The following is a 14,149-nucleotide window of genomic DNA, read 5'->3' as shown; positions in this document are numbered from 1 at the left end:
ATCGTACATTTTAAAATGGTAAATTTTATGTTATTTTACTACACACACAAAAAAACCGCAGAGTCCCAGCCCCCTGCGTTGAAGTGAGAGGAGGTGACAATTAACAAAGAAATGCGTATTTAAGGTAGGTGCTGTGAGGACAAAGAAGACAGGCTAAGGGGACAGAGAGCGAGAGGAGGTGCTATTTTATAGGTGGTCACAGTCGGCCTCTCTGAGCAGGATGAGAGCCTAGGAGATGGCTGAGGGGAGACCCTTCCAGGCCTAGGGAGCAGAAAGAGGAATGGCCCTGAGGCAGAAGTGGTGGGAGTGTTGGGGAACCGGCAAGAGGCCAGTGGGATGGAGCTGGGGGAAGAGGGGCAGGTAGGAGGGGAGGTCAGGGGAGAAGAGGCATGCGCCCTGGGAGCCCTGGTGGGGTGAGGGCAGAGCATCATAGAAGCTGGGAGTCGGGGGGAGACTGTGGCAACAGGGATTCATGTCTGCAGAATGAACAGGACGCGGACACTAGAAAGGCTCGCTTTGGCTGTGTCAAGTAGCCCCAAGGAGAGTGATACACACAGCGTCTCTCCCATCTTGGTTGCCACGTGGCACGGTCATGATCAAGCAGGTGTGTAACCAAATGAGGACTTTAGTTGTGCTTTTTGAGCGCAGTGCCGAGCTATGTTCATTTATTTATTTTTCATTCCCGTTTGTCTCGAATGACATACTGTATTTCCCACAGGCGGGTCACCTGTTGTCCCCCTGCTGAGGGCTCCCTGACCCCCTCACCCTGCTTTCCTCTCCCACACTGCGCTTACTTATGACTACCCCATACGGGCAGTTACAGCTGTCCTGGTGAATTTCTGTGTCAGCCTGGCTAGTCTAGAGCACCCAGTTATTCAACCAAACACTAACTTCGTGCTGCTGTGAAGGTCTTCTGTAGAGGTGGCAAACAACCACAATCAGTTGACTTTAAGTAAAGGAGATGACTCACCATAGTTGGGTGGGCCTCATCTAATCAGTTGAAAGGCCTTAACTGCAAAACCAAAGTTTTCCTATGGAAGAAGAAACTCTGCCTCAAAACTGGAGCCTCAACACTTGCCTGAGTTTCCAGCCTGCCAGCCTGCCCTACAGAATTCAGACTTGCCAGTCCCCACAATCACATGAGCCAATTCCTTGAAATAAATTTCTTTTTCCATATCCATATCTGTATCCACACACACACACACACACACACACAAACACACACACAGATATTTCCTATTGGTTCTGTCTGGAGAACCCTGACGGATACGACATCTCTTTACTGTTTATCACCCCCACTGCCGCCAAGATGCAGGCTCTCCAGGGCAGGGTCTTGCCTGTTTCCTTCACAGCTGTGTCCCCAGTGCCTAGGACAGTGCCTGGCAGTAGTAGGTACTCAGTCAGTCCTGCCCAAAGGATAGTTCTTCATCATTCTTGTTCATTCCTGTGGTTGTTGGCTCAGTTTGAAAATCAAGGGAGAAAGAGAAAAAAAAAAAAAAAAAGAGGCACAATTGTCTTATCTGAGCTGGGGATTTCCCAGGGGGACTGAGTGCTGTGGGTCCTGCTGTTGAGCATGTGTCTATTTGCAGCTGAGGAAAGCTGTGGCAGTGAAGGAAGGCTGCAAATTTAAACTCAAGTTCAGGTTCACCTAGCAACACGCACGCCCCCAGCTGCTGGCTGCTGCAAGCCAAGCGCGGAATATGTGCAGCTGGGGCCCTTCGTGTTGCTAGGAGAGCGACGACTCTGCTTCCAGCCGTGGAGCCGAGACTGCTGTGTGTTACGAGGGGTGAACAAGGTGGGCGCTGGTTTTTTTTTCCCCCAACTAATTGTTTTTAAAGCAAGTTGTGTGAGGAGGAGCCAGTGAGTGCGAGAAGGAGGGAAAAAGCGTAAGCCCTGATTTCTGCTTGTTTTGGAACGAGTGGTTAGTGCACAACCTCTTGCTTCAGAATATGTCCCAAACGGGTTTGCAATCAGGGACAGAGTCGTGGGAACTTACGCAACAACCAAGTCCCCACACTGTTTGGCTCCCGCATCCACAGGCCATCTGGATCAGAGCATGGAGTGTGGGGGTGGTTTGGGGGTGGGGTCTAGGAATGGAAAGGATCAAGCTGCCGTTGGTTGGGCCGAGGGATTTGGGTTTCCACATTTTGCCTTCACTTAATTGCATTCACAGACCATCCTGACCTCCAGCCTCTCTCGCTGAGTCATCAGGTTGACCAGCTGAAAAGCAAACCGGAAGGCCGGCCTGCCATGTGGTAGGTGGAAGGACGCTTCCCCTCCCGGCGGCCCTGACTCTTACTTGGTCCGTTGCTCGGAAGGACATTAGCTGGGGGAGGATAGTGTGGTGTGGTTGGGGGACGAGAGGACAAGATGAGGAGGAGGGCCAAAGAAAATTCCACTCATGGCTGCCCTTTATGTGTACTGTCTCGGGTTAACCACCCTGTTTTCCACTTCCACTTCATAAGAGGCGCTGACGCAGAAAGGCTGAGCTGGCCGAGTGAGGGACAAAGCTGAGAGCTGGGCCCAGCTCCGCCCCATTCCGAAGATTACCTCTTCTCCCCCAGCCGCTGCCCAGGTGGGATGGGACATCATCCGCAACAGGATTTGAGGGGAAACACGTGGAGCATTGCTGTGGGCCTATTTTCTAAGAGAATATCCTAAAGAAAACAAATTCAAGTTTCCTGCTAGAGAAGCCTCTGCTTCAAAAGGAGTAGGGAGCAGAAAAAATGCTATGAATTCATCGAACTGATGTTATTTTCCTCTTGGACACATGGAAAGGCTGTTTTTGAGCTTCCACTATAGTAAGGTGGCGTCAAGGGGCTGAGCTCCTGGCCAATGGAAGGGGCTAAAGGGACAAACACCCTGCCCAGCGTGCTCCTAAAGCCTGCATGCGATCCTCGCTGTGCTTTCTTCCCACTTGCTGGTTGGATGCAGGGGACCCAGGGTGGGACTCCAAGGCCCTGGAAGATGGTGGAGCCACTAGGAAGGGGCCTGGGTCCCCCAATGCCTTTGTGGAGCAGAATGTCCCCTCCTCTTGACGATATTGGACTATGCTGGGTTGAGCCCTTGGCTTTGGGGGCTGCTTGTTTCCGTGATGAGGTGGGGAGGGGCCCCCTGGTGACAGAGGGGTAAGGTTTAATTAGCCACCCTGAACTGAGAAAAGGGAGCCTGTGCGTGGAAGAGTGTATGTAAATCGGAGTAAACACCCTCTGGTGGGGCCCTTTCTGACCTGCAATTAAAGGTAACAGTAACAATTGTAATAAAAGTGAACTTTTATTGCATACTCACTTTTCAAAGTGCTTTACGTGGCTTATCTCATTTAATCTTCATAACATCCCAATGAGGTAGGAACTATTAATATCATCCCCATTGTATAGGTGAGAAAACTGAGGCCAACAGAGATGAACTTTCCCCAGCAGCCTCAGAAATGACATGGCAGAGCCAGGATTGGAGCGGAGCCTGCTGGCTATCAAGCCTGCCTCTTACCTGCTCGGTCTGTCTCTAGGGAATGGGCACTAACGCTTTTTAATGAAGGTGAGGAATTCTGCTCTCCTACTTTGTTGTCTGAAACAAAGGCAGAAGTAATTTGGGTGGCTTAAATGTCCCAGGTTGCTAAGGAAGCCATGCCATTCCATGCTCTCTGAAATGGTGCCACACGTTCCTGGGAACATCCCAGAGGGAGCAGGGAGCACCGGGGTGATGGGCAAGAGGACAGTTGGGAGGGGGCAGGCCAGGCTGCATTCATTGTAGGTTTAAAGAGAGGGTCTTGAATAGAGCCATGCTCAGGCAGAGGGAGCCACAGGGGCTGGGCAGGTGCTCCTTTGACCCCTGTACCTCCCTGGAGCCCCCTGGCTCATCTGCAGAGGGGGCTCTTGTTGGGGAGAGCACTGACCGCCCTTGCTGCACTGTGTCCTAGGAAGAAGGACGGGTCAGAAGGCAGGAAGTGCAGCCTGTACATCTTTATATCTTATGCAGGAGAGGGGCTCAGCCAAAGTTTGTTGACTCTACCTAACAAATACTTACAAAGAGCCTACTGTGTGCCAGGCGAGGTACTGGATGCTGGGGACGCACTAGGGAGCAGACGACACGGCCCCTCCGCTCCTGGAGCTTTCAGTCTGGATTCTGAACCTGGATGTTTCGTTGGTGGATGAGCTGGAGGTCACAGGCACTAAAGAGGTGGGCCGTATGGGGGAAGGGCTCAGAAGGGGGCATCCAGAAACTTCCAAAGCGAAGCCGTACAATTTGACTGGGGCTGGCTTGTTTACTTGCGAGTGTTTTCAGACAACTAGAAGCCGTGGACAGCAGTAATTTGTCCACAAGAACTGATAAAGTGCATTTCAGGGGCGAGGGAGGGGGAGGGAAGGGGTCCTCAGTGGGCTGGCTTCCCCCGGGGAAGCCAGAAAGGGCACTCTGGAGTGGAAATTCAGATAATTCTTTTGTAGGACCAGCAGAAACTATGCCCAAACAGGCTCTTTCCATTTTCGATGTCACTTTGGGATCAGCATTTGATTTGCTCAGTGCCACAGGCATTCAGATGGAGCTGAAGTCTTGCATCAAATTAGGAGAAACAGAATCCTTGTCAATCTGGAGCCTGGAGATATGATTTGCTGTCTGGGGCACTGCACGGAGGCTGCTGCCCTTTTCCCCACGACTCTGTGCTTCCTGGAACAGGAACATTTCATAGCAAAAGTGTTTTCTCTTTGACGGATGTCTGGCCCTCGGGCGCAGGCGACTCGATGTCCCGCTTCCTTCAGTGGGATGTGTTCTGAGTGGGAGCAGCCTCCCTGGGCTCAAGGACACGTCCCCTGTTAATCTAAGCTGTGTCCAGAGGGCAGAGGCTTCCTCACTTTCTTTGCGTTCCCTGTAAGCTCTGGGACCCCCGTACTCTCCATGTCAGGTTTAGTGTAATTCGTGTTAACCTACAGGTGAGTGGGCAGAATTCCAGAAACAGCCCTTTTGCGGTCATCTCTCCCGGGCTCCAGCGCTCCGTTCCCAGCTGCTTTCTGGATGCGCTGCCATGCGTCAAAATCAACACGTCGCCCCTTCACTCACTCATCATGCATGGAGAGTCTTCTCCGTGCCAGGTCCTGCTGGGGTGGGAGAAAGAGTCAAAGAAGAGACGGCCCCCTGTCGTGTGGAGAGTCTCTGTTTGGTCACCTCCTTCCCCCCCAGGACCAAGCATTCCTTGATAGTGGGGGCTGCATTTGCTCCCCTGGGGTGTTCTCAGCACCTGGGAGGCAGGACCTAGCAGGGGTGCAATGAGCACCATTGCTCATATGCTGAATAAACTGAACCCCTGTCCTCCAAGGGCTTTGGGGTGATGGGGGAAACAGAGAAAAACTTTTTGACTCAGCATTCCAGGACCCCAACCTGTAGGTTCTACCTAACTTTCTAGAACCTTCTTGCATTGTCCATATTCATGCACTTAGCACCAAACTGGACTCTTTACTCTTCTCCAAACATGCCTGTGTTTCTTCTGCCTGGAATACCTGTCCCCATGTCCCCAAATGTCTATGGGGTCCTGTATATCTTTCAAGGCCAATCTTAAACTCCGCTGTCTCTGTGAAGCCTTTCCCAAACCCCTGATAAACTTTATTTTAGCTCTTACCTCGTATCCCAGCACAACTCTAACTTTCCTGCCGAATGGCCTCTCCTGGAGCACGGGGGACTGTTATCAAAGCTTTGGCAGTAGTGAGGGGCTAATACATGTGTTACGGCCCGAAGACCCCGGCAGACCTAAACCCAGCAACTACGACCCATAACGTCCCAGAGGGAGACCTGGAGGAAGAGCAGCGAGGAAAGAAGAGTCACATTTGACGGCAGCTGGGCTTGGGCCCCACCCCCACATGGCCAACGCGGGTCAGCTGGGCTGAGCCTGGGGGCCTCATTCTCCCCAAATCTCTGCTCTTCCTGTGCTCTCTCTGCCACCTGGAAGGACAAGGGAGAGAGCATCAGCATGGACCAGTGAACTGCATCTGCTGCATGAATGGAGGAGAGCAATGGGCCAGTCACCTCCCAGCCCTCCTTTTACAACAGTGACCACACCCACCTGCAAATATGGGCCAATCAGTGTCCTGCCATCTGCAAGGAGGGAGTCCTGAGAGCTCTCACCTTACCTCTGAAGTCCCCTGCATAGCACTAAAGATGAAGTGGGAGCAACAGGGACTTGCTGAATTAATCCGAGCCCAGTACTCTGGTGTGACGGACCCAGTACTACTGGGTGACGGTCTGGGTCTGTCCTCACTTCAGTGTCCAGGCCTGGAACCTCTAGACAGGATGAGAAGTGACATCAGAGTGACCCCTCTCCCTGCCTCCATGTGAGTACACACACAGTCGCGCTCAACTAATGCTGATGACCCTCTGGGCTTGGAGGATTCAGAAGAGCTGTATATCAAGGTTCACACCCAGAAATTCTGGCACCCTTTGGGAGACCATCCCAGGGGAAATAGGAATTGCATGGCAGCATGTGGGCCAAGGGGAAGAAAAGCCTGAGATGCAGAACAAGTCATGACATGACCACTGGGAGGTGGAAAGACAAGGGCTATGAGAGCGAATGGACCCTTTCTGGGGAGGGAGAGAGGAAGAGGGGAAGGGAGGCAGTGGGGCCATGAGGACCTGCCCAGGGACCCTGTATCAAAGGGGACTGTTAAGAGACATGTTAAACAGGGAAACTGAAGTCCAAAACTCGTGTCTGCCCTGCCAGGTGCCAGGCTCTGGTCAGCGTGCCCCAGGCCTCTCTCCTAGAGCAGGTCTTCTCGCTCTGCCCACAGCATAGACACACTGAGTAAGTGCTGGTTGGCTCAATGCTCCGTTTTGGGGTGAGACTTGGCGCCAGGCCCGCTGCTTATTTCGCTTCCTCACTCTGATGTCAACTCAACCTGTCAAGAGGTTCCAGGTCCTGGACTCTGAAGAGGGGGTAGCTTTGATACTGCACTGATGGTCGGGGGCCAGGCTCCACCTCGGAGGAGATCAGAACTGGGTCAGCTGTAGGTTTGTTCCTATACCGACAGTGTGCCTCTGCAGGTAGACTGGTGGAGGTGTTCATGCAAACTCGGAATAGATGCCTGCGCTGCCAGGGACGACATAGGCCAAGGTAACGTCCCATGATTCCATGATTCTCCCTTTGAAGTGGTTCTGAGTAGGATCCTAGATAACTCTTTTGGCTTCTCCATCCTCCAAATGTTTTTGGGGATCGTAATGTCTATTCCTCTGGTTTCCTAAAGAGCGAACTGCCTTCTAAATTCTATATAGTAAAATCCTGAAGACATTCTTGATCATTTAAATTTCCCATATGGAACTTTATATTTTTGGATCCCAACTGCATGTTCCTTTCTTTCCTCTCCAAATGAAAATCTCTCCTTTGAGCTGTTAATAGTCAGGACTTGAGGGTCTTGCTCTTTAAGCAAGTGTATTTGCATTTGCCTATAGTCACATGGTTACCAAAATGCTTTTGGGTCAGAGATTTTGCATAGTGATGGTTTTTGTTTTTCCAAACGCTTTCCTCAGCATTAACTCATTTGAGTCACACAATCCCTCTGTGCAAGAAGTAGGGTAGGCGTTTATTTTTATCGTCCTCTTTCCCAGGTGGTGAAATCCAGGCACAGGCTGACGGGGCACCAGGCACGCAGAGCCAGGGCAGAGCTGGGGTTAGAATCTGGACTCTGCCTGGTTCCTAACCCCCGGACATCACCACAGGGGGAGGAGATGCTCCTGGCCTCAGGTCCACAGGGGCCCTTTGTCTCTTCATCAGCCCAGGCAGTGGGGTGTAAAACGCTTGGAATAAGGAAGCCAGGGATATCAGGGGACAGGAGCCTCAGCCCCCAGGCAAATATTCTCCTATGGGGGGGGAGGGGCTGTGTGCAAGGGACAGGGAGAAAAGGGCCCCTGCCTACAGCCCTGCCCGGGGATCACTGCTTTCCCGACTAAATTAATTATTCCTTGTGGCCTAGAGCCTACCAGTCCTTTTGGTGATATTCTCTCCACCCGTCAACTTTCCCTTATTTTTGCCTTCTCTCCTTTTGCCCTGCAGGGGCCGGAGCGACCAGGGCCGGCTCGGGACATCCAGGCTCTGCAGACCGCCGCCACCGCCGATTCCGCAGGTGGCCACTGGGCGTCGCAGCCGCCCGCGTTGTGTGGTCTTCATCCTGGCGGCGCATCCTGCCTTCCGCCTTCCCCGATCCCCAGCTGGGAGCCGGGCTCCTGGGGGCGCAGGAGAGAGGAGGCCAGGGGAGGGGGCACCTTCCCGGAGCCTGGGGGCGGCTCCCGGGCTGTCGGCAGGGCTGAATAAGGCTCAGGGTCATTTCAAGAGAGATGGAGGTGGGTGGTTTGGGCTGCTAGCGGGTGAGGCAGGGTAGAGTGGGGAGGGGTGGAGCAAGGAGGAGGATTGCTCGGATCTCTTTTTCCTCGGGGAAGCCCTCTCTGGAGTAGAATGGGCTGGAAAATTGCATTTGGAGAGTGGAGGAGAAAATATCTCTGCACACAGATTTGGGGAGGGGCGTGGGGGTTCCTCCACTGTTTGACAAACACACAGCGCTTACCATGTGCCAGGCATTTTACAAAGGTTAACTCCTTGAACCCATGCAACAACCCCACAACCTCATTTACAGGCGAGGACACTGCGGCACAGCTTACCTGGTTGGTGAGTGGGTGATGGGATCCAACCCTGGCAGGCCGGCTGACAGGCACTTCTGCAGCCTCCCCTCAGGGCTGGAACCTTCCTCACAGGGCGGATAGAATGTGCTGGAGGGGAGGCAGGCCTGGGCGTGCCAACTTTGTGTACAGTTTAGCTCTGATGCCCTCCTGCTGCATCCATGCATTCAACAAATGTTAATGTAGGGCTTCCTGCTTGCCAGGCCTGGGGCACCTGGGGCAGGCACCTGGGCTCCAGCAGTCAGCAGAACCCGCCACAGTCCTTGTCCTTGTGGAGTCCTTGTCCTTGCGGAGCTAGTGGGGGAGACGGAGAGTAGTTAAACAATCCCACCAAGGACATTTACTGAGATTAGCGTTCTAGAGAAAGGAGTGCTGCTTTCCTCTTTAGCCCCACTCTTCCTCCTGGGCTCCCATCCTCTCCCACCCCAGGCCCACTTGGCACGTCTGGGCCCTAATGTGTCTACTAAGATGCTAGCTCAGAACTAAGGGGCTGGATGGTTAACTTAGTTGCAAGCCCCTTGCGACATAGAAAGCAGATCATGTCCGTTGTCTTCTTTGGCCTTGTCTGGATGGGCTGGCGTGATTCTCCTGGGGAGGCAGGCTTTTTCAAAGGGGATGCTTCAATCCAGAAAAGAATCTGGGCGAGACTGGAAAACGTCTTTGGTTCCAGACTTTCTGAATCCAGACTGTCACCTGGTTTGTAGTGTTTGCCAATCTCTGTGGTGCCTCTGTTGGCGGATTTCAGTAACCTGTGTGATGTCACTGAGTGAGGACTGAGTGAGGAGATGCACAGCCTGAGTGACCACGCTCCGGCACACCGGCGGCGGTGGTGTCTCTCTCTGGTTGTGTGAACTGAGGCCAGTGATTCGTAACTTCAGTTTCTTCATCTGTAAAATGGGCTAATAATCCCTCCCTCAAGTGTTGGTGTGAGGATTAAATGACTTACTGTTGTCCCTGCCTATCTCACTGAATCCTTAGAATGGCCTTACTCGTTCTAATTATTTGGTTTCATGCCTGTTTCTCCAATGAACTGTGAACTTAAAAGTAGGGGTCATGTCACATTCGTCTCTGTATCCCCGGTGTCCAGCACAGGGCCTGGTACATGGTAAGTGCTCAATAAATGTGTCCCTTTCAACCCAAAGGTATGGCCCTCTGAGAGCAGATCCTATGGAGGGGATGTTCTGTGAGTAACGGCCACTCCAAAAAGGGGCCTTTCCCTGGGGTCCGGCTCTGGGTTGTTTGGTTCTTTCTGTGACTCTGGGTGAGTCACCCACCCCTCAGCCTAGGCTTTCTCTGTGAGCCTGGGGAGAGCTGACCCACTGACCCCTGCGTAGGTCTTTCTGGAGGAGCCAGCATTGCTGCATCAGATTTCAGCTTTCCAAAGTCTGAGGACCGTGTGTCAGCTGAGGGCTGGTTGTCAGAAGGATCACCCTGAGGGTGTCCCTTGGGCCACCTGGAGCCCCTTGCCCAGGCCCGTCGACGTGGGGGCTGCTTTATGCCCATGAGGAGCTCCTTCCAGGAGGTTCCCTTAGTTCCTCCCCCAGGTCCCTCAAAGTTTCTGGAACAGGGTGGAGGGAACACCAAGGTAATGACGTCAGCACCCCAAACCTAAAAACCATGACTCTACACGAGAAGAGGAGCCCTCTGACGCTCTCCCCAGGAAGCAGCGAATCTGTGGTCAGTCCCTCCCCTGCTCTGATGCAGCTTGAGAACCTGCTTGTGGACTCCGCTGGTGGAAGACGGGCTCTCCTGACCTCCTTTGTTCCCTGTTGCCTTGCGGCTGCCCGCAGTCCCCAGCCTGTCACCACCCACTGCTGCTCAAGAGCCTGCAGCCCCCTCCCGTCCCTGCTTCCCTTCCTGCTCTTGGCTGCCCCTCTGTCTCCAGGGGTGCGTCCTGAGGGAGGGGCTGGGCAGCACGGTGACCAGGGGAAAGAGCTGCAGGGAGACTGAGCTCTGTGGGAGTCTGCCATAATGTGTTCTTGCTTTGGCCACTGTGGACGTTTCTCACCAGCTCTGGCTGCTCCCCACACAGCTGCTCAGTGGAGCATGCGAATCCTGTTCCCCGGGGTGGCCCTGGAGCATCTTACATCTCCAAGCCTGAAAGGTTTCTTCTCCCACGCAGCCATTGAGGAGAGTCCTCCCCGCCTTCTCCCTTCTTCACCAGGATGCTTGGCCAGGTGTCTCTGAGGCCTCTTGCCCTCTAGACACCCTATCCCATTGGTTGACAAGTCCTGTGGAGTGCGCCATCACTGTTGATTGGCTGTGTCCTCTCCGGTCCATGCTGTCACCACAGCTTTCCCTCGTTAGTTCACACCTGGACTCTAGCTGTGAATTCCTAACAGGGCCTGCTGTCTCTTCCTTCCCCATCCTCTATATTCAAATACATTCTCCAGCATAAATTTAGTCACTTGTTCATCCTTTCATTCCTTCCTTCGACAAATGTACACTAAGCCCCAGCTATGTGCCAGCTCCTGGGGATATGGCTGTGAGCGAGACAGATAGGTCTTGAGTGTCCTTGGGGTGCCTGTGTCCACGGCCTCCAGGGGGTTTCCAGGGCCCTTGGGGGTGAAGAGCACATCCCTGAGTCTGGCGTTCGGAGCCCTGCAGTATCAGCTCCAGACTATTTCTGCAGCCCCTTGATTTCCACCTCCTGCCTGTGAGCTCAGCTCCAGCCTCGCCAGACCCGTCTGCGTTCTCCAATCACACCATGCAATTTCTTTAGTCTAGAACGCCCTCCTTTACCTTCTCCATCTGCTTCATGGCCCCCAGCTCCAGAGTAACAGCTCTGCATCCTGCACTGTGCCGCTCATGGCGTTGGTGCTATTTACACAAGCATGTAGCCAAAGGGGGTCGGTGGGTTGGGAAAACCAAAAGAGAGCCTTTATTTGCAAAAGTGAGCTGAGAGAGCCTGCATTTAACCTTCTCCAACCACCTGAGGTCCTGGGAGTGAACTCTTCATCTCCCTGTCTGTGCTTTCATTTCAGTAGGATTCTCTTTACTCACTTAGAAGTTGTCTTGGTGAGTCCACTGTTAGTGTTTGCAGTGGTTGTTAAAAGCTGACTGCTACATCCCCCAAATCTCATGAAAGATTTAAAGCCCGTGTTGTAAAAAAGTATGGGATTGGGGCCGGCCTGGTAGCACAGCGGTTAAGTTCGCACATTCCGCTTTGGTGGCCCGGGGTTCACTGGTTTGGATCCTGGGTGTGGACATGGCACTGCTTGTCAAGCCATGCTGTGGTAGGCGTCCCACGTATTAAAAAAAACTAGAGGGGCTGGCCCTGTGGCCGAGTGGTTAAGTTCGCGCTCTCCGCTGCAGGCGGCCCAGTGTTTCGTTGGTTCAAATCCTGGGCGCGGACATGGCACTGCTCATCAGACCACGCTGAGGCAGCGTCCCACATGCCACAACTAGAAGGACCCACAACGAAGAATATACAACTATGTATCGGGGGGCTTTGGGGAGAAAAAGGAAAAAAATAAAATCTTTAAAAAAAAAAAAAAGTAGAGGAAGATGGGCCTGGATGTTAGCTCAGGGCCAGTCTTCCTCAGCAAAAAGAGGAGGACTGGCAGCAGATGTTAGCTCAGGGCTAATCTTCCTCAAAAAAAAAAAAAAAATGGGATAATTAAAAAAAATTTTGTGAAACCTCCTCTACCTACTAGTTTCAGTGAAAAACACAGAGAAAAGAATGTCAAAAGCTATTATTAAAAGATAGGAACCAAAAATAAAAAGTGAGGGAAGAAGGAAAAAAATATTGGAAATACCCTCCTGGCTGGGAGCCTTCATCAACTATTCTCAGATGCCCGACGTTAAGTAGCAGTGCCACCCTCACTGGCGAGGCACCTTGGGCCGGTTGCTTCCCCTTTGTAGTTGTTTGGAGAGCCACATGCTACACTTCAGTAAACCAGCCTAGAACAGCGCCCGTGTGGTGAGCGCTCAGTAACCTTGGTGAGACACAAACCAAGCTCTTCCGAGCGGCCTGGGTGAGGGGAGCACAGCTCATTATTCTCCACGGGCCCACAGTCCCCAGTGTGCCCTTCTGACTGCCAGAAAGCTCTGGGAGCTCAAAGCTTTCCTATTTGTTCGCAAGTAACTAATTTGGTGGCAAAACCCGACCTGAGCTGATGCTGGCCTGGTTCTAGTCTTTATGTGTCCCACTCAGTGTAAACATTCAGTTCACATACACACTTCTCCGCAGAGCTATTAGGATGTTTAATCACGAGGTGCTGGCCCAGACCTCCAGGGGAAATCACACAGTAGAGAGTGTCTGCACTCTAGTATCTCGCAAAAGTCTGAAAATTCTAAATTCGGAAATGCGTCTGGCTCCGAGGGTTTTTGGGATTTTTGACCTGTTTTAGGAAGTTCTCCAGAGGGAATAAACTCCTCAAGTTCTGACTCTATCATGGTCTTTGAATAAGGAGCCTTGAGTAATATGATAATTGATAATTGATAACATTTATTTGCCTAACATATTTATAGCAGTTTAAATATAATGCAGCTGTATCTTTTTCTCAATCCCTGTGGAGTTTCTCTCAACTCCTATAACAGCGACTGGTATAATGTGTATCAGGCTGTGACGAAGCGAGGTCTCTTCCTCTGCCTCTATCTAAAAAGCTATAGTTCAAAAATCTTACCTAAAATCTGGATCCTCACCACAGTTGAAGATCGTTTGGCTAGAGCTGGCTTCAGTGTGCTTGCAGCGCCACGACTGAACGAAAGGGTCGCCCACAGTGAAGATGGAAAGTGGCATTACTGGACTAATGACGGAATAAGCATCCTCACCTTCCTGGGGCGGCAGTTTCCTCCTGCAGAGTGGGGGTGACAATAGCAACATTCATTGAGCACTTGCTAGGTGCTGGGCAAAGTTCTGAATGCTTTATATGTTATTTTATGTAACATTTAATTCTTGCGACATCTGTATGAGTTATAATATCCCCATATTACAGACAAGGAAACGGAGACACGGAGAGGTTAAATAACCAGCCCGAGGTTATCCAGCTGGTAAACGGTGGGTCTGAGGAGTGAATCTCGGCCGTCTGGCTCCAGAGCACAGGTTCTCATAATAGCAGTTTCCCCTCCCCTGGCCTCCTCTTTCTTTTTCCTAACTGCGGAAATGCTAATTACCCATCAGTCGAATTCAGTCCTTTAAATAGCCCCTCTATTTCATTAGTTTAGCTAACTGGGAAGTTATGTGGTTTTAGTGGCCTTTTCTTCTGCTCTTCATCTGTCCATCCATCTGCCAGCTCATCCATCTGTCCATCCGTCCGTCCATCCATCCGTCCATCTGTCTGTCCATCCATCCATCCATCCATGCAAGATCAATTCAGTGTAAATACTTACAGGAATACCACTTACCAGCTGTGAGCTTCTAACCCTCTGAACTTCAGTTCAATGACCAGTGTAAATGGCATCGTCGTGTTTACCTTGCAGATGCTTGTGAGTATTAAATGAGCTGTTTTAGGTATAATGTCTACCCTGGAGTTCGTCTTACTCTATGGTAATTGAA

General features: G+C 51.9%; 1 long non-coding RNA gene across 4 annotated transcripts; it reads left to right on the top strand.

Annotated features, from left to right (window-relative positions):
- Positions 1 to 452: 452 nt before the first annotated feature.
- LOC139041995 (uncharacterized) lies at positions 453 to 11,117 on the top strand. Of its 4 annotated transcripts, XR_011498152.1 has the most exons (7): positions 453 to 1,795; positions 2,174 to 2,255; positions 3,378 to 3,534; positions 3,976 to 4,176; positions 7,024 to 7,093; positions 7,585 to 7,720; positions 8,030 to 11,117. It is a non-coding gene; the product is annotated as an uncharacterized lncRNA (long non-coding RNA). The 4 variants fall into 4 exon arrangements; XR_011498153.1 differs by lacking the exon at positions 7,585 to 7,720; XR_011498151.1 differs by having other exon boundaries at positions 3,976 to 7,093.
- Positions 11,118 to 14,149: the final 3,032 nt, after the last annotated feature.

Source organism: Equus asinus, chromosome 25 (assembly GCF_041296235.1).
Source record: "Equus asinus isolate D_3611 breed Donkey chromosome 25, EquAss-T2T_v2, whole genome shotgun sequence".
NCBI lineage: Eukaryota > Metazoa > Chordata > Mammalia > Perissodactyla > Equidae > Equus > Equus asinus.
Note: the sequence above shows the minus strand (reverse complement) of the source record. Positions and strands in the feature narration are given on the sequence as shown.